The sequence below is a fragment of the Nicotiana tabacum genome, chromosome 7 (genome assembly GCF_000715075.1).
Source record: "Nicotiana tabacum cultivar K326 chromosome 7, ASM71507v2, whole genome shotgun sequence".
NCBI classification, from domain to species: domain Eukaryota; kingdom Viridiplantae; phylum Streptophyta; class Magnoliopsida; order Solanales; family Solanaceae; genus Nicotiana; species Nicotiana tabacum.
This window is the reverse complement of record NC_134086.1, coordinates 147,733,188-147,751,754: the sequence shown is the minus strand read 5'-3', so window position 1 is coordinate 147,751,754 and position 18,567 is coordinate 147,733,188. Positions and strand designations below refer to the sequence as shown.

General features: G+C 35.0%; 1 long non-coding RNA gene across 1 annotated transcript; it reads left to right on the top strand.

Annotated features, from left to right (window-relative positions):
* The first annotated feature begins 11,479 nt into the window (after positions 1-11,479).
* LOC142182587 (uncharacterized) lies at positions 11,480-13,405 on the top strand. The gene is made up of 3 exons (XR_012711400.1): positions 11,480-11,710; positions 12,043-12,109; positions 13,134-13,405. It is a non-coding gene; the product is annotated as an uncharacterized LOC142182587 (long non-coding RNA).
* The last annotated feature ends 5,162 nt before the right edge of the window (positions 13,406-18,567 follow it).

The window sequence follows — 18,567 nt, the reverse complement described above, 5'->3', positions numbered from 1 at the left end:
AAATTGAATAAGCGGAAGACTGCATTGTAAAGATTTAATAATACCGCTAATACCAATCCACAACAAATCTACCCAAGACTGGTGTCACGGCTTCATAGACTATCTAACAAATAAAGGTCTGAAAGAAACAAAATATTCACTGTTTCTAAACTAAGTAGATGAAACAGGAGTAAAGGGATCGAGGGAGACGTCAAGGCCTGCGGACTACCTCGGGTCGCCTGATGAACAAGAAGCAGCAATCTTACTGCGGTCCAAAGTCTACAGCACAGGGATCTACACAAAAGAGTGCAAAGTGTAGTATCAGCACAACCGACCCCATGTGCTGGTAAGTGCCTAGCCTAACCTCGGCGAAGCAGTGACGAGGCTAGGACCAGACTACCAAATAGACCTGTGCAGTTAAATCATGTACAACGGAAAAGAAGAACAACCATGTACAGTTAAGTATGGGAGGGAGGTAACATGTTGCGGGGACATCGAATAATAATAGAAGAACAACAAATAAATATGAGGATCACCACAGTTCAATTGAAAATAAGAAAGGGGAATCATGCTGCGGGGTACAACAAGTATCAACAGGAAACTAGCAATTAAATGTAGAGAAACTATAACTCAGTTATCAATAAAAATCAGGAAACCAAAGACAAGTGCACGACATCACCCTTCGTGCTTTGACACTCTCTCACCAAAACAATACACGGCGTCACCCTTCGTGCTTTACACTCTCTCACCAAAACAATACACGGCATCACCCTTTGTGTTTTACACTCTTCCTCACCCAAGCAACAAATACAAGGCAAATAGGGTAAGGGAATCTATAACATCAAAATAAAATCAAGTAACAACAGAAAATCAGTAAATAAACGTAAAGGACAACATAACTCAATTATCAGCAAGAATCAGGAAAATCAAGGACAAGTGCACGGCATCACCCTTCGTGCTTTTACTCTCATCCTCACCATAAAATCAATATAATAGGCACGGAATGGTACATCGTGCGGCACGGCATCACCCTTTGTGCTTTACACTCTTTCCTCACAAATCATACATGGCATCACCTTTCATGTTTTAACACTCTTCCTCACCCAAACAACAATCACAGATAATAGGACAAGGGAATAAATGAAATTACAAATAAGAATCCCGGCAAGGGAATAACATCAAAAGAAGCATCAACATCCCGGCTAGGGAGATAATATCAAAAATAACAAATTCCCGGCAAGGGAGATAATATAATCATTTTCTTCTCTTTTTTTCACTTTTACTTCACAACTCACTTCACAACTTTGAGCCAATGCTCTAAAAGGTTCAATTTCCACTTATACTTTCACATTTCTTTGTACAACTTGAGCCAACGCTCCTCAAAGTTCAAATATCACAATTACTTCCACAAACTTTGTCCAACAATAGAAATCCTCAACAAAGCATGAATAATACAACGAAGCCATAATAATCACAATATAAGACTCATGGGCATGCTTGACACCAACGTATAGATACTCGTCACCATGCCTATACGTCGTACTCGACAAATACCACATAGCATAGGACTCGATTCCTAATCCCTCAAGCTAAGGTTAGACCAAATACTTACATCGATGCCACGAACACAATTCATGTTTCAATTATAGCTTTCCCCTTGATTCCACCACCAATTTGCTCGTATCTAGTCATAAGTTACTTAATTACATCAGTAAACGCCAAATGAATCAATTCGGATGCATGAAAATGAATTTCCCAAAGTTTTACCCAAAAAGTCAAAAATCACCCCCGGGACCACATGGTCAAAACCCGAGGTTTGAACTAAAACCCGATTACCCATTCCCCCACGAACGCAAATATATAATTTGTTTTGAAATCGGACCTCAAATTGAAGTCCAAATCCCCAATTTTTGAAAAACCTAGGTTCTACCCAAAACACCCAATTTCCCCCATGAAAATCATTGATTTTGAGTTGAAATCATGTTTAAAAATGTTAATGATTGAAAAACGAGTTAAAATTGATTTACAATCTATTTGAAAGAAGAATTGTTCTTGAAAAATCGCCCTAGGGATTTTATGTTTTGAAAAGATGTGAAAATGATTGATTTTCTGTTAAGTATAAAAAGTTGCAGGTCACAGGTATGAGAAATGCGAACGGGGTTCGCAACTCTGCTATATTGGGAATTGCGAAAAAAGGGCTCGTATTTGCGAAGCCTGCAGACCTGTTCATATTAGCTGAAACCTGCAATATTCCCAAATCCAAAATCCACCATGTGGCCTATCCAAAACTCACTCGAGCCCTCGGGGCTCCAAATCAAACATGCACACCAACCTAAAAATATCATACGGACTCGCTCGTGCATTCAAATCACCAATATAACATCAACAACAATGAATTTAGCATCAAAATCATGAAAATTTCTTAAGAACTTTAAATTTCCAATTTTCTCAAAAACGATCCGTTTCACGTCGTTTCAAGTCCGTTTCTTACCAAATTTCACAGACTTATCTTAAATCACATATACGACTTGTACCGAGCGCGGAACCAAAATACGAGCCCGATACCATCAAGTTTTAATCACAATTCATTTTCAAAACTCATAAACAATTTCACAAAATAATTTTCTTTAAAATTTCAAATTTCGGGCTTGGGACCTTGAAATTTGATTCCGGGCATACGCCCAAGTCCCATAGTTTTCTACGGACCCTCCGGGACCGTCCAATCAAGGGTCCGGGTCCGTTTACCCAAAATATTGACCGAAGTCAACTTAAACTCATTTTAAATGCAAAATTCATTATTTTTCATAGATTTTCACAAAATGGCTTTTCGGTTACGTGCCCGAACTACGCACGCAAATTGAGATAATGCCGGAAGAGGTTTTTTAAGGCCTCGGAACACATTTTTTGCTAGTAGTAGGTTTATGAATTATTATTATTTTCAAAAAATTAAGTATTTTAAAGTAAAAAAAAGTATATTTTTTAATAAAATGAAAAGAAAATTTTAATATATTTGAATAATCCGAAGCATATGAAAATATTTTTGATTTTCTATTAAGTGGTTAAAAATATTGTGTTAACCTCGAGAGCTCCTTAAAACATAATAGTTAATTGATATTAATGATTTGGACTTATTTTTCAAATTAAAACTGTTAAAAAATAGAATAATTAGAAGATACTTAATACTTTAAACGATAATTTGATATACTTAATCATATAAGAGGATTTGATTCTATTGTAAATGCATATATTGCTTATAGAATAGTATTTACAGTTTTTATACCGGTTGCACATACAGAAATAATTTTTTAAAAATTAAAATTGATAAAATCTTACTTAAGATCAACAATGTCTCAAGATAAATTAAATGAATTTTCTCTACATATTTTAATTAAAAAAATCATTAGAAGAGAATGATTATAAACAAAATTATTACTTAACTTTAAATTTCAAAATCTTGATAACAAATTTCAAATAAAAATATATACAAAGTTTTTGTTTAAAACAAAATTCAGGTCTCTAATCAAAGTTTTGTTTTAGGCCACCAATTCCGTTGAACCGCCCCTGCATCAGTGGGTGGCTGATTCTCGTACAGTATTTTCTTGACTTTTAGCCTAATCGCACATTCTTTGCACCTGTATCTATTTCTCTAAAAAGGTTCTCTCTCAACTTTAGTCATTGAATTACCACTTGGTCTCTTTCTTTCTTAACTAAGTTAATCGGGTCGCTAACTTTACTCTAATCTTGATTTCAGTTCGCTAAGTGTAGTCTCTCTACTCCAAACCAATTTTTAAATCTATTGAGCCAATTCAAGTGACCCAACAATTAAGCTTGCAAAGTTGCAATTTTATGGCTGCAATATAATTTCGTGTACTAGCGTCTAATTCGCTGCAGACCCCTAAATTATGAATTCACCACATGTTGCTTTCCATTATGAAGTTATATAAAAAATCCAAAGGATGAATCATAGTGGGGCAGTACCTACATGTTAAATAAGTTCTTTCTACAGTTTCATTCAAACATTTGGACCCCTCTCCATATTTTTGTAAGGTAGAGAAAACATACAGCCATGACCCAAAAAAAAAAAAAAATTACAAAGAAAAGAAAGCATACAGTCATGCAACAAGAGAAACTTAATTTTTTCTTGACAGGGAAAAATGAAGAAATTTCATCGCAAATTGTCTGCACGAACAACGGTGGTGTTATAAGAGTCTCTTCCTTCAATAAAATCATCCTCTCGTCCGGGAAATTATTTTAAAGTGCAAATTGCTTGCAAATAGTCTAATAAAAATAGATTATTCTTAGTGATTCTCTAAGATTAACTTTTATGGTAATATTTTGGTGAATACCTAATATCCCACATAATTATGTATATGTACGTTATATACGAACCATTTAGTTGGTTATATATTATCACACGTCCATTATTATTAAGATAACCCATGATAAGTTATAATAGTTACAAAATAGAAATTAATAGACTGATTTATCTGTAGATTAATGGTTTGTCGAATATGCTAACGGCTTAATTATGACTATACGTAAATACTGTTCTAGCCGTTTTCTTAGAGAAGACTTGAGAAGGAAAAAAAAAAGTGAAGTTGTTCGTTACGAAAATAGTTTTTGAGAAAGTATATAAGCAAATTTTCATAAATATTTACTTAGGCAACGTTACAGCAACTGAAGTTTTTTAGCTTCAAGGTTTCACGTATTAATTTTGATGATAATAAATTGTTAGCTTCAAGGTTTCACGTATTAATTTTGATGATAACAAACCAATATAAATTAAAGAATATTTACTTGTGATAATATTATTTTTGTAAAGGTTTATTCAAGAAAGAAGATGCTGGTAAAGATCCAAACAAATATGGAAAAGAGAATATCATGTGATGAATTTATCAAGGAAGATTATTTTCAGAGATTTAATCTTCAAACGTCATAAAATGAATAATATTTGAAAGTCAAATTTCAAATATTGAATGGCTCCCTACAATATCAGAAGAAGAATCTACGGAAATTATGGATGGAAAGGCTTTCAACATCTTAAAAAGAAAGTTGCTAAAATCATGGAGAAGATATTTACTTTGTGGAAGGAAAATACCATATGGAAGAGATACTACAAGACCAAGGAAGAATATATTTTTTTATGGAAAGAAAATATATTGTGGGTATAGTATATTCTATAGTATGGAAAGAACTTTGGATAACTAAAGAGAATATTAGTTAGCAAGGAAAGTAAATTCAAAAAGGATTTTCACCACAATTTGTAGAAGAAAAAGAAGACGCCGAAGATTTCAGACAAGGAAACAAATCAAGGAATATCTATTTGCCATCTGTCAAGATACAAGGAGCCTTATCAATCTATCTAAGACTAACAGAAGCTATTAAGCAAAGATTCTTACCTACAATTATTAAGGAAAGTCTAGCAGGTGCACAAAAGAATATCAATATTCGAAGACTTAGTGGCCATGTTTGGAAAGATCAGAAAAGAAAGATTATCATGTCCTGCAATTAAGGAGAGACACACAAGGAAAGGATTTCAAGCAAGACAAAGACTATATTATGTCCAAGTTAATAAGAAGCATTCTAACCTTGGACAAAAAGCCATAAATCATATTGGTTCGAAGGAGGATCTTATGGCGTGAACAAATTTATATCAAGGCTAGATATGGAAACAGATATTACTCCAAGATTCAAGGAAATAATGGATGCAACGAAGATCGCGAGAATATTCAAAATTCACTTGGGTCATGAAATAGCCGGAACAAGTTGAAAAGGATATAAATAGGCGCTTCTAAGAAAGAAGAAAAGTATGTAGCCTTCTATACAAATTGTCTATCCAACTACAAGTTTTTTATTCTACTCTTAACAAGCATTGTAATTCACTTTAGTAGATTTACTGTGTACACAAAAGAGAGAAGAGAGACAGAAAAATATTGGAGAGGCAGCGTGTCCTAGAGGTTGTGTCATTGTTCGTTTCTTTGGTGAGCGAGTGAAAACCAAAGAGTCGTTGTTGGTGAGCGAGTGAAAACCAATCATGTCAGCGTTGGTGGTGATCGCTGAAAATCACAAAGGTTGTACTCATATCAATTTACGAAGAGCTCTAAAAGACAATACTCTTGCAACCCAAGAGGACTGGATTAAGATACCACATTGATTCCGAACCAGTATAAAATTCCTGGTGTCATTTACTTTATCACTCTTGTATTATATTCTGTTCCTTTATTGTTTATTGTGATTAACACTTATTTAAATCGAAAGTACTAACAGTTCTGTGCAGGCTATCTCCGCATAAGTCGACTAGACCTGAAGAGTAGTCGACTAGAAAAATAAAAAGGCTACAATTCATCCCCCCTCCTCTTGTACTTTCACAAACCAACATAATTATTAATCAAAGAACATTTACTTGTGGTAATCTTATTTATTTATTTTTGTGCAGGTTTATTTAGGAAAAAGGATTTGGTGGAGATCCAAATAAATATGAAATTATGGAAGAAGATACAAAGGAAAAATGTTTAAGTTACTATGAAGTTGAAGAAGAAAGCATTTACTACGGAGGCTATTTATATAGAGAATACTATTGAGGATATATTGGGATGATTTGCTTGTTGTATGAAAAGAAGAATCTTCTAGTTATCAAAAGAAATGATTCAGAAAGTCTAGAAAGGAAAATATTCCATGATTACCTTCAAGATTCAAACATTTGAATTGAATTTCAAATGAAAAATAGCTTACTGCATTTCTAGTAGAAATCTCTACTGAAGGAAAGTTTCTAGTAGAAATCTCTACTGAAGGAAAGATTTTTCAATATTATGGAAGGAAGCTTGCTAGAGTCATGGAGAAGATTTATTATTTTGTGGAAGAAAAATGATACATGGAAAAGATACTACAAGACCAAGGAAAAATATATTTTATATGGAAAGAAAAAATATTGTGAATATATTACAATCTATACTATGGAAAAAGATTATTTTTCAAGATCAATAAAGGAATATTTTCAATATAATAGGAGAAGAATATATTTTCTATGGAAAGAAAATATCTATATTATGGAAGATTATTTTCCAAGATCAAGAAAGGATTATTTTCAATAGGAGTTCAAAGATGCTATTATTTATGGGAAAATATTCTTACTACATTTCCCCTTTGGTATGGAAAGAGAATAATGTATGGAAATAAGTTTGAGTTCCATATAAAGAATGACTATTGCTCTTATGGAAATTCATGAATATCAAATCAAGAATATGGAAAGTTGAAGAAGATGCACGTAGAGATGCAGTTATGAAATGCAAAGTTTTCTAAAGAAGATCAACTAATATATTGCTTGCAAATAAAAAGAAAATATTCTACTACCATAAAAGAAAAATAATCCTCAACACAAGGATTGTCTTGCTAGTACTCAATGAAGAATTTACATATTCAAGAAAGGAAAGTGGAGACAATTAGGATCTGTCCAAATACAAGAAGTCAAATAAGGAAAGGAAATCAATAATACAAAGATGTCTATATCCATCTTCAAAGGAGTGCCAAGTCAACATATTATCTATATTCATACAAGTGTTGGAGCTGCAAATTATGTAAATAAATAAATGAGCAACAGTCAAATTTTCTTGGGTTATGCAATAGCCAAAACAAGTTGAAAGGGCTATAAATATACAAGCTCTATGAAGAAAGAAAGTATGCAGCCTTCTATATAATTGTCTATCCAACTACAACTTCTTTATTCTACTCTTAACAAGCATTGTAATTCACTTTAGAAGATTTACTGTGTACACAAAAAAAGAGAAGAGAGACAGAAAAATATTAGAGAGGCAGTGTGTCCTAGAGATTGTATCAATGTTCGTTTCTTTGGTGAGTGAGTGAAAACCAAAGAGTCGTTGTTGGTGAGCGAGTGAAATCTCAACTCTGTCAGCGTTGGTGGTGATTGCTGAAAATCACAAAGGTTATACTCATATCAATTTACAAAGATCTCTAAAAGACAACACTTTTTCAATCCAAGAGGACTGGATTAAGATACCACATTGGTTCCGAACCAGTATAAAATTTCTGGTGTCATTTACTTTATCGCTCTCGTATTATATTCTGTTCCTTTATTATTTATTGTGATTAACACTTGTTTAAATCGAAAGTACTAACAGTTCTGTGCAGGCTGTCTCCGCATAAGTCGACTAGACCTGAAGAGTAGTCGACTAGAAAAATAAAAAGGCTACAATTCACCCCCCCCCCCACACACCTCTTGTACTTTCACAAACCAACATAATTATTAATCAAAAAACATTTACTTGTGGTAATCTTATTTTTCTTGTAAAGGTTTATTTAGGAAAAAGCATTTGGTGGAGATCTAAATAAATATGAATTTATGGAAGAAGATACAAAGGAAAACTGTTTAAGTTACTATGAAGTTGAAGAAGAAAGCATTTACTACGGATGCTATTTTATATAGAGAATACTATTGAAGATATATTGGGATGATTTGCTTATTGTATGGAAAGAAGAATCTTTTAGCTATCAAGGGCAAGGATTCAAAAAGTCCAGAAAGGAAAATATTCCATGATTACCTTCAAGATTCAAACATTTGAATTGAATTTTAAATGAGAAATGGCTTACTGCACTTCTAGTAGAAATCTCTACTGAAGGAAAGATTTTTCAATATTATGGAAGGAATCTTTCTAGTCATGGAGAAGATCTAGTATTTTGTGGAAGAAAAATGATACACGGAAAAGATACTACAAGACCAAGGAAGAATATATTTTATATGGAAAGAAAATATATTATGAATGTAGTACAATCTATACTATGGAAAGAGATTATTTTCCAAGATCAATAAAGGAATATTTTCAATATAATAGGAGAAGAATATATTTTTTATGGAAAGAAAATATCTATATTATGGAAGATTATTTTCCAAGATCAAGAAAGGAGTATTTCCAATAGGAGTTCAAAGATGCTATTATTTATGGGAAAATATTCTTACTATATTTCCCCTTTGGTATGGAAAGAAAATAATGTATGAAAATAAATTTGAGTTCTATATAAAGAATGACTATTGCTCTTATGGAAATTCATGAACATTGAATCAAGAATATGGAAGATTGAAGAAGATGCACGTAGAGATGCAGTTATGAAATGCAAAGTTTTCTAAAGAAGATCAACTAAGATATTACTTTCAAATAAAGAGAAAATATTCTACTACCATAAAAGAAAAAGAATCTTCTACACAAAGAGTCTCTTGCTGGTACTCAATGAAGAATTTACATATTCAAGAAAGGAAAGTGGAGACAATTAGGATCTGTCCAAATACAATAAGTCAAACAAGGAAAGGAAATCAATATTGCAAAGATGCCTATATCCATCTTCAAATGAGTGCCAAGTCAACATACTATCCATAATCATACAAGTGTTGGAGCTGCCAATTATGGAAATAAATAAATGAGTAACAGTCAAATTTCCTTGGGTTATGCAATCGCCAGAACAAGTTGAAAGAGGTATAAATATACAAGCTCTATGAAGGAAGAAAGTATGCAGTCTTCTACACAATTGTCTATCCAACTACAAGTTCTTTATTCTACTCTTAACAAGCATTGTAATTCACTTTAGTAGATTACTGTGTACACAAAAGAGATAAGAGAGATAGAAAAATATTGGAGAGTCAGCGTGTCCTAGAGGTTGTGTCATTGTTCGTTTATTTGGTGAGCGAATGAAAACCAAAGGGTCGTTATTGGTGAGCGAGTGAAAACCAACCCTGTCAGTGTTGGTGGTAATTGCTAAAAATCACAAAGGTTGTATTCAAATCAATTTACAAAGAGCTCTAAAAGACAAAACTCTTGCAACCCAAGAGGACTGGATTAGGATACCACATTGGTTACGAAGCAGTATAAAATTTCTGGTGCCATTTACTTTATCGCTCTAATATTATATTTTGTCCTTTATTATTTGTTGTAATTAACACTTGTTTAAATCGAAAGGACTAACAGTTCTAGTGTAACGACCCGACCGGTCGTTTTGAGCTCCGGCGCGTCATTCAGCAGTTTGAGGTCATGAGCGGCTTCATCTCAGGTATATTGACTTGTGTGTATGGTCAGAATTAAAATTCAGGAAGTTTGGGGTCAAATCTAAATGGAAATTCTCATTTTGAAAGCTTAAAATTGAAGAAATGAACTAGGATTGGAATTTTGAGTAAACAACCTCGGAATTGGGATCCGAAGGTTCCATCAGGTTCGTATGATGATTTCGGACTTGGGCGTATGCCCGTATCGGGTTTTGGATAACCCGGGAGCGTTTTGGCGCCTATTGTGGAAGATAGCATTTTAGAAGAAATTGCATCAGTTTGGTTTAAAATGCATTTCAGTGTTATTGATGTCCGTTTGGGATTCCGAGACTGGGAGTAGCTCCGTATGGTGATTCTAGATTTGGGAGCGCGATCGGAAGTGAATTCGGAGGTCCGTAGGTCATTTTGGAGCCGTTCGGCTAAAGAGGAAAAATTGAAGGTTTTTGAGAAAATTTGGCCGGAAGTGGAAATTTTGATATCGGATTCGAAATGCGAATTTTATGGTTTGGATAGCTTCGCTAGGTTATTTGGGACTTAGGAGTGTGTCCGGAATATTTTTGTGTTGAAATATATGAATTATGTGAAAAATTTGAAGAATTTTGATATTTAATATTGTTAAAATTGACTTTGGTCAACATTTTTGGTAAACGGACCCGGACCCATGATTTTTCGGTCTTGAAAGGTCCATAGAAAAATATGGGAGTTGAACGTGTTTCCGGAATCGAATTCCGAGGTCCCAGGCCCGAGAAATGAATTTTTTCGTGAAATTGTTTTCTGAAAATGTTTAAGGAAAATGAAAATGAAATTTGATCAGAAAGTAATGGTATCGGGCTCGTATTTTGGTTCCGATGCCCGGTACAGGTCATATATGTTGGTTAAGCGCTTCCTGTAAAGTTTGGTTACAAACGGACGTTGTTTGACAGGTTTCGACCTTAAATTGGAAAATTTGAAAGTTTATGAAATTTGAAAGAATTCTTGGATTTAAGGCTCAAATCATTGATTTTGATGTTATTTTGGCGATTTGATCGCTCGAGCAAGTTTGTGTAATGTTTTAGAGTCAGTGTTCATATTTGGTTTGGAGCCCCGAGGGCTCGGGAGTGTTTCGGAGGTGTCTCGGAGTGATTTCGGACTTAGGAAAAATTGCAGAAAATTGCAGAAATTCTGCTGCGAGTAGTCCAGTTTGGAAGCTCATATCTTGTAATATATAAGAAATCAGAAAAAGTGCAAAACACAAAAGTTGTAGCCCATACATTCTAGTTTTCGGAAAGTTAAACCATTTGCGATTTGTATATGATCTCAGAAAGTTACGATGGACCGAAAAGGGCTGCTGGAGCAATTTCGGCAGAATTTATGATGCACTTTAGAAGCTCATATCTCAGGATATATAAAGAGTTATGTGGTGTACAACCTATCAAATTAAAGATCTTTGAGTCTAGTTTCTAAATCTTCAAACCGTTTGTCATTTGGATATTTATACAAGACATTATGGGTGTTTAAACAGAAGGTGTCCGACAAGGAACAATTTTAATAGGATGTACAACTTGTATAACACAAGTGCAAGGTACAACTCGACGAAGCACAGGCAGATTCTTTTATACACGGATTTAGCTCACTTTTCTTCATTTCTTCAAAGTATGGACGATTTTTGGGGGGCTTCAAGAGGGGATTTTCATCATCAATGTGAAGGTAAGTTATCCCCACCTATTTTGAGTTAAGTACATCAATTATGTATGGATTTGAGCATGAAAATTGTAGAAAAATTGAGGATTTAGGCCTAGGGATTTGAAAATAAGATTTGGTGATTTGAGGGGTCAAATGAACTCCGATTTTGGTAAATTTTATATGTACGGACTCGTGGCGAGACGAGGAATCCGGTGATGTGACTTTAGTAATTTTTTGAGAAGTGGGCCCGAGGCTCGGGTTTTGCTAATTTCGGGATTTTCGATATTTTTCGAGTCTTTTCGATTGGGTTATATTCCCTTAGCCTATTGTGACGTATTCGTTGTGGTTTTGACTAGATTCGACGCGCGAAGAGGTCGATTCAAGAGGAAAGGGCATTGCGGACTAGTCTACGACCGGTTAGAGGTGAGTAATAGATGTAAATGTTGTTCTGATGGTTTGAAACCCCGGACTTTCACATCGTAACGCTATATTGAGGCGTGACACGCACTCCATGGAGAGTGCGAGGTCGGAAACTATTGGGGATTGTGACTTGGTCCATCCCGTGTGATGTTTATACTACACTGGTGATTGATACACATACTTCATTGATATTACGGGGCTTGATGCCATGTTTGGGGCCTTGTGCCGATTTGTAAAATCCTTCGAGGATTGATATTACTGCTTAGCATGATTTGCATATCCTTTAATTTCAGTCCAAGGTTTTAAATGCTGTTTTGCAAACTCAGCCATAATTCTAAGTATTGAAAACTTAAATGATATTTTTAAATGTATTCCGGGCTGGGAACTTCTGTTTTGTAAATGCCCAAGGGGCTTATTATATTATTTTCTGGACTGATTATAAAGTGACTTGAAACAGTGGTAACAATGACACTGTGTGATATACTTGAAATAGTGGTAACAATGACACTGTGTGATATACTTGAAACAGTGGTAACAATGACACTGTGTGATATACTTGAAACAGTGGTAACAATGACACTGTGTGATATACTTGAAATAGTGGTAACAATGATACTGGATGATATACTTGAACAGTGGCAACAATGGCACTATATGATATAAATTGGTCAGGTAACAATGGCTGACCGATCAGGTAACAATGACTGACCAAGATATTGCGCTTGGGCTGTAGGAGCCCCTCCGGAGTCTGTACACACCCCCAGTGAGCGCTGTCGACCATAAATAAATATGGATGGCTCGGGCTGCACGCCGTAGTAGGTACTGGAATGTACCATCATATGCATTGCATTGCATTCATGGATTTCTATTTATACTGTTGTTTAGCTGCTCAGTTCCATATGTTGCTGTATATTTGGATTTTAGCTTACTTTGTGTATTTACTGGATTTTCTTATCTTCGGACTGTAGTTACTTTTATTACTCACTGGGTCGGAGTACTCACTTTACTCCCTGCACCTTGTGTGCAGATCCAGGGCAGTCTCAGGCTCAGTAGATCCAGTTGATCAGCAGATCCAGCTTCTGGGAGTATCGAGGTAGCTGCACGGCGTTCGCAACCATTGATCTTCTCCCTCCTATCCTATCTCTTTATTTCCGCATTATCAGACTTTGGATATACCATGTATTAGGATGATATTCTGTATTCTAGAGGCTCAAATTCGTGACACCGGGTCCTAGTGAGATTATATTGTGTATTTTGTTAAATTCTTCAGTACTTTAATCTTGCTTAATTGATATTTCTTTCCGCTATTTTTGATAAATTGGGTTAAGTGTTGAATAATGGTCGGGCTTGCCTAGTAGTGTGTTGGGCGCCATCACGACCGGGATTTGGGTCGTGACATCTAGGTAGGCTGTCTCCGCATAAGTAGATTAGGTCTGAAGAGTAGTCGACTATAAATTTAAAAAAGCTACAATTCCTCCCTCCCCCCCCTTCCCTCTCTTTTGTACCTTCAATTGGTATCAGAGCGGGTATCCCATTTGTTTTGCTTAACGGCAAGTGAGAAAAGATTCATGGCAGACCATCAAATTATTGGAACTGTACTTCAAGAGGGATACTCAACAAGAAGGCCACCATATTTCAATAGTCAATACTTTAGCCATTGGAAAGAAAGAATGAAGGCTTATGTCCAATCAATAGATTATCGAGCCTGGCTAATTATTCAGAATGTACCAAGACCTATTCCAAACAATAGTGATGAGAAGAAACTTGTAAAAAGGGAATCCATATTTGACTACACAAAAGAACAGCTGGATATTATGCAAATAAATGCTAGAAAAATCAACATGCTCTATTGTACGATTAGTGAAGAAGAATATAAGAGAATATCCACCCGTGAGACTGCTAAAAATATATGGGACAAATTGGAAAATATCCACGGGGACGCCAACAAAGTCAAGGAAATTGAATCCATGTCAACTCTTGAAGAATCCGAAAATAGTGAAGATCGAGAAGACTTGGTCGTGATACCCAGGATGAGAAAAAGGAAGAACATAAAGAAGCAGAATAGAAAATCTCAGTCCATCCAAAATCATCAAAAGAATCGGAAGAATAAGGTTCAACAACAAGAGAACATATGCTGCTACAAATGTGGAAAACCTGGACATATGAAATTAAAATTTCCCAACCTTAAGAAGAAAAATCATAGAATCTCAACTTGGAGTGACGAGGATGAATCTGAAGAAGAAAACAATCACGAAAAAATGGAGAATCAATGTTTCATGGCAATGGGAGAAATTAACAAGGTATGTCCTACTCCTATTACGTATTGTGATAAATGTGATGAATTACATGATGATATGGAATTGGTTCTCAATGACCTTAAGAAAGTTCTAAATGAATATCATAAGTTGAGGAAGGAGAAGAAGATTGGGAGATCCAACTTGAAGAATATAAGAAGTTGATACATGAGAAGAAAGATTGGGAGATCCAACTTGAAAAATATAACAAGTTGAGAAATAAAAAGAATGAGTGGGATATTTAGCTTAAAGAATATCTGGTGGAGAACAACTTAATTCAAGAAGAAAATTTTGAGCTTCGCAAACAAATAAGCAACTTGCACAAATCCCCTAGCCACTACTTTGATCAATCAAAGTCGTCTCCTTAGCTTAACAACTATAAGCCGACTGAAAAGGGATCTACTAGCAAACGTCCTACTTTGAACAAGTTGACTAAGGAAAGCTCCAAGTCAACTAATAAGGCGGCTGCAAGTAAACACTCTTCTTCTAATATTACATGTCATTATTGTGGAAATTCCGGACATGAAGTACTTACATACAATTATGCCAAAAGTTATGTTAGATCAAAAATGTTTGGAGACCTAAACAGTTACATGCATCTCGAATTACACAATCCACTAACCATGAAGGACCCAAAAAGATTTGGGTACCAAAAATAAATTAATTTTTGCAGGAATTCTGAGTCTAGCCATAAAAAAGGATAAATGACATTTGCATAATGGCTGGTCAAGGCACATACTTAAAGATGTTTCAAAGTTCATACATACTCTACAAATAATGAAGGAACCATTATACGTGATGGTAAAGCTTAAGTGATTGGTATCTCTAAAGGTTATTCAAATTCCTTTGGATGCTTTATAAGGTGATATGTATCTAGTAACTTTTTTTTATATGTACAACTACATATTGCTTGAGTCGACGAGCTGCGACATACTTCTATTATGTTTGTTGTTAATCTTATCCTTGACTTAGAGATTTGAATGAGAACGAATATATTGAATGAACCATGCCATTTATATCAGGATAAGCAAGCATGCATGCATGTATTCCTTTCATGTAGTTGTGAGCTTAATATAACTTGCGAAGAGAATTACTTCTTATATCCATTATTTTGGTAAAAGTTTCAATACTTCATTCAAATCTGAGAAGGTTGTGTAACCTTGATGCCTTGGTAACTTGTGCATGTGGAGATACTCGATTATTTCTAAGACTCAAAAGCTTGGAAGGATGGAGAATTTGCAGTGGATAGCTTGCGATAAATTGCTAGTGACATATTTATACTAGTTGAACTAGACAATCATGAAGAAGCATTAAACGATGAATGTTGAATTCTAGTAATGCAAAATTTGTTGAGCAAAGGTGAAAGAATCAATAGATGAAAATTCAGTACCAAGCAAAGGAGCTGCAATCATGAATATCTAAAGCCTGATAAAATTGGTAAGGTTGTGAATAATATGGGTAAACTTATAGCTCAAGGTTTCACAACAAGAAGGTTTGTTTCCTTGTTGAAATTATTGTTATAAAGTATATTGGTTGACATCTTATAGAATTTTTTAAATATTTCTAATATGTTTTTACATGGTTTTATAATTGAAAGAATTCTTTACAACGTCCCCTTGTGTTATGAATATCTAACAGTGTTCATGTAACCAAGTAATTTTATAATCATCTCTAAGAGTATAATTTCTCTTTTCTTCAAACTAATCTTTTTCAAAAAGGTATGATTGTGGGACTATAGATACACACAGTTATTTGAATGATACTAACGAGAAGTTGTATCAAGAATTTTATAAAGTTTGCAAGGTGATTGAATTTGAGAGTACAAGAAAGAATTAACATTCCTCTTCAAATCTCAAATAGTGCAAAGCGTGAATGGAAGTTCGCTCATAAAGCCAAGAATTCAAGAAAACTATTCCAGAGGCTTGCTTTAGAACTTCATAGTACATGATGTCACACCTCCTTTTTACCTACACCCCGTAAAGGGTATAAATATAAAGGAATTTTTCTAATTAAAGGACAATCGAAATGGAATCTGTTTAAAGATTCAGAGTCACCACTTGGGATAATTTATAGTATCACAAGTCACCGGTTTAAAATCCCGAATCGAGGAAGTTGACTCTATTATCGGTCTGCGAACACAGAAATTCGGGTAAGGAATTCTGTTAACCCGGGAGAAGGTATTAGGCATTCCCGGGTTCCGTGGTTCTAGCACGGTCGCTTTGATCATACTTGGCTTAATGAAATTGTTTAATTACTCAATTTTAGATCCTACGTGCATTACCCGCTTTTAATTAGGAAGTTATCTTGAAACAGGTCACTCATACGTGTACCTATTTGTTTGAAACAGGTCACTCATACGTGTACCTATTAGTTAGTAAATAAAACGCACAAACCTTTCTAGGGAATCAAATTGGTTTAATTTAAAATTTGCAATAGCTTCTTTCGCAAGGTGCACCACACGAACGGAGATTAGCTTTTTTACTCACTAACAACTTGTAATTCAACAACTATCACGAGAAAACTGTGTGTGCGTGTTTATGTATGTGCACAGGCGGAAGGATAAAAGAAGGGATTTTTCGAAGAAGAGAAGAAGCCACAGTTGCTGATCTTTTTTAGTCTCCTCTAGGTCTACTCATTGAATTTATTTATTTTTGACACAAAATGGTCTTGCATTTGCATCAAGTCAAATTTCAACAAAATTTCAGCAATAACATATTTGCATTCATCAGTAGAGAACACAAAGGTGAAGGATATGGACCTCAAAGTGGATCTCCAACAGAAATGAACGAGCCATTGATGACCAAAACCGTGGTCGGAAGCCTCGATGGAACTACGACCTATATCCTGAAGCTAGTCGGGAATGTGACAACATTCAACGATGGACCTCGCATCGGCAACCAAAATCAGTAGACTTCCGAACCTCAAACAAACACCATGATTTTGAATCCAAAACTGAAATCAAATGAAGAAGAAAAAAACAGAAGCTCTTTTATATATGTACACATATATTTTTCAGTTTCTTTTGCATTTTTTTTGGTTTCGTTCTTCTTTATCCCCTGTATTTATGTATGTGTGTGCGTTGATGAGCAGTGACAGACGAAGAAGAAGAAGCAGCAATGAGTGGCCGAGGCTCTGGTTCGATTTTCGGCTTGGTGAGGCAGTGACGTTGGGGTGGAGCTTCTTTCATGACTGTTACGGCTGAAACTCCATTAGAGCTCTATGTTATTCTTTCATTCCATGTTTTGTTTGTCAAGTGAAAAGGAACTCACACACACAAGATTGAACTCAAAAGAAGATGAGGACGACAGGGAAGGGTCTGTTCGTTTTGGTCTTGAGAACGAGGAAGAAACCCGGCGTCGATGGGGAAGGTCGTTTGGTTCCCGGAGAAACAGAAAGGTGGGGAGGGATCTGTTGATATTTATTGTTAGTTCTTTGAGAGTACGGGGTGTGTGGAAGGAGATGGAAAGCCAAGGGGTGGGGGTGCTTGAAGAAGACGACGCGGGGGGTAGGGGTCGTTTTTGTCTACGCAGCCCTGCGTATTTTCTCCTCAGCCTTCTTCGTTCTTATTCTTTATATATAGTTTAGGTTTTTTTGGGTAGGGTTTTTAGGTTAAGGGGTATGGGCCTAGGAATTTTGGCCTTGGAAATTGTGGGCTAGGTCCATAATTAGGCCTAAAAGCGGGTTGCTCGAGCCCAAGTACTATCTTTTCCCCGCAAACAAGACTAAAAATACGATCTCAATTATTAATCAGTCCTACTATTCAAATAATTATTAAAATAAAACTAATCATTAAAACAAATCTATTTTTGGTATTTTCAAATATCATATTAAAATAAAAATACGATACCTTTTTTTGTATATTTTTTGGATTAAAAATGACTACAAAACCTTAATGAACCTATTTTTGTAAATTTTCTGTTCTTGTAATAAAATAGAGTAAAAGAGTCAAAATTACTTAAAATATCTATATTATGCCTAAATTAAATATTTTATGCTAATATATAAAAAATCTTGGGGAGGGTCAAAAATCACATGTCTACAGCTACCCCTCTTTGACTGGAAACGTACAGAGTTTTCAGACAAAGACTGACTAGACAGGTTTTTGACCCGACCCTTATTTGGAGAGACTAAAACTAAGAGAAAAGGGAAATGTGACCGAGCCCTTGT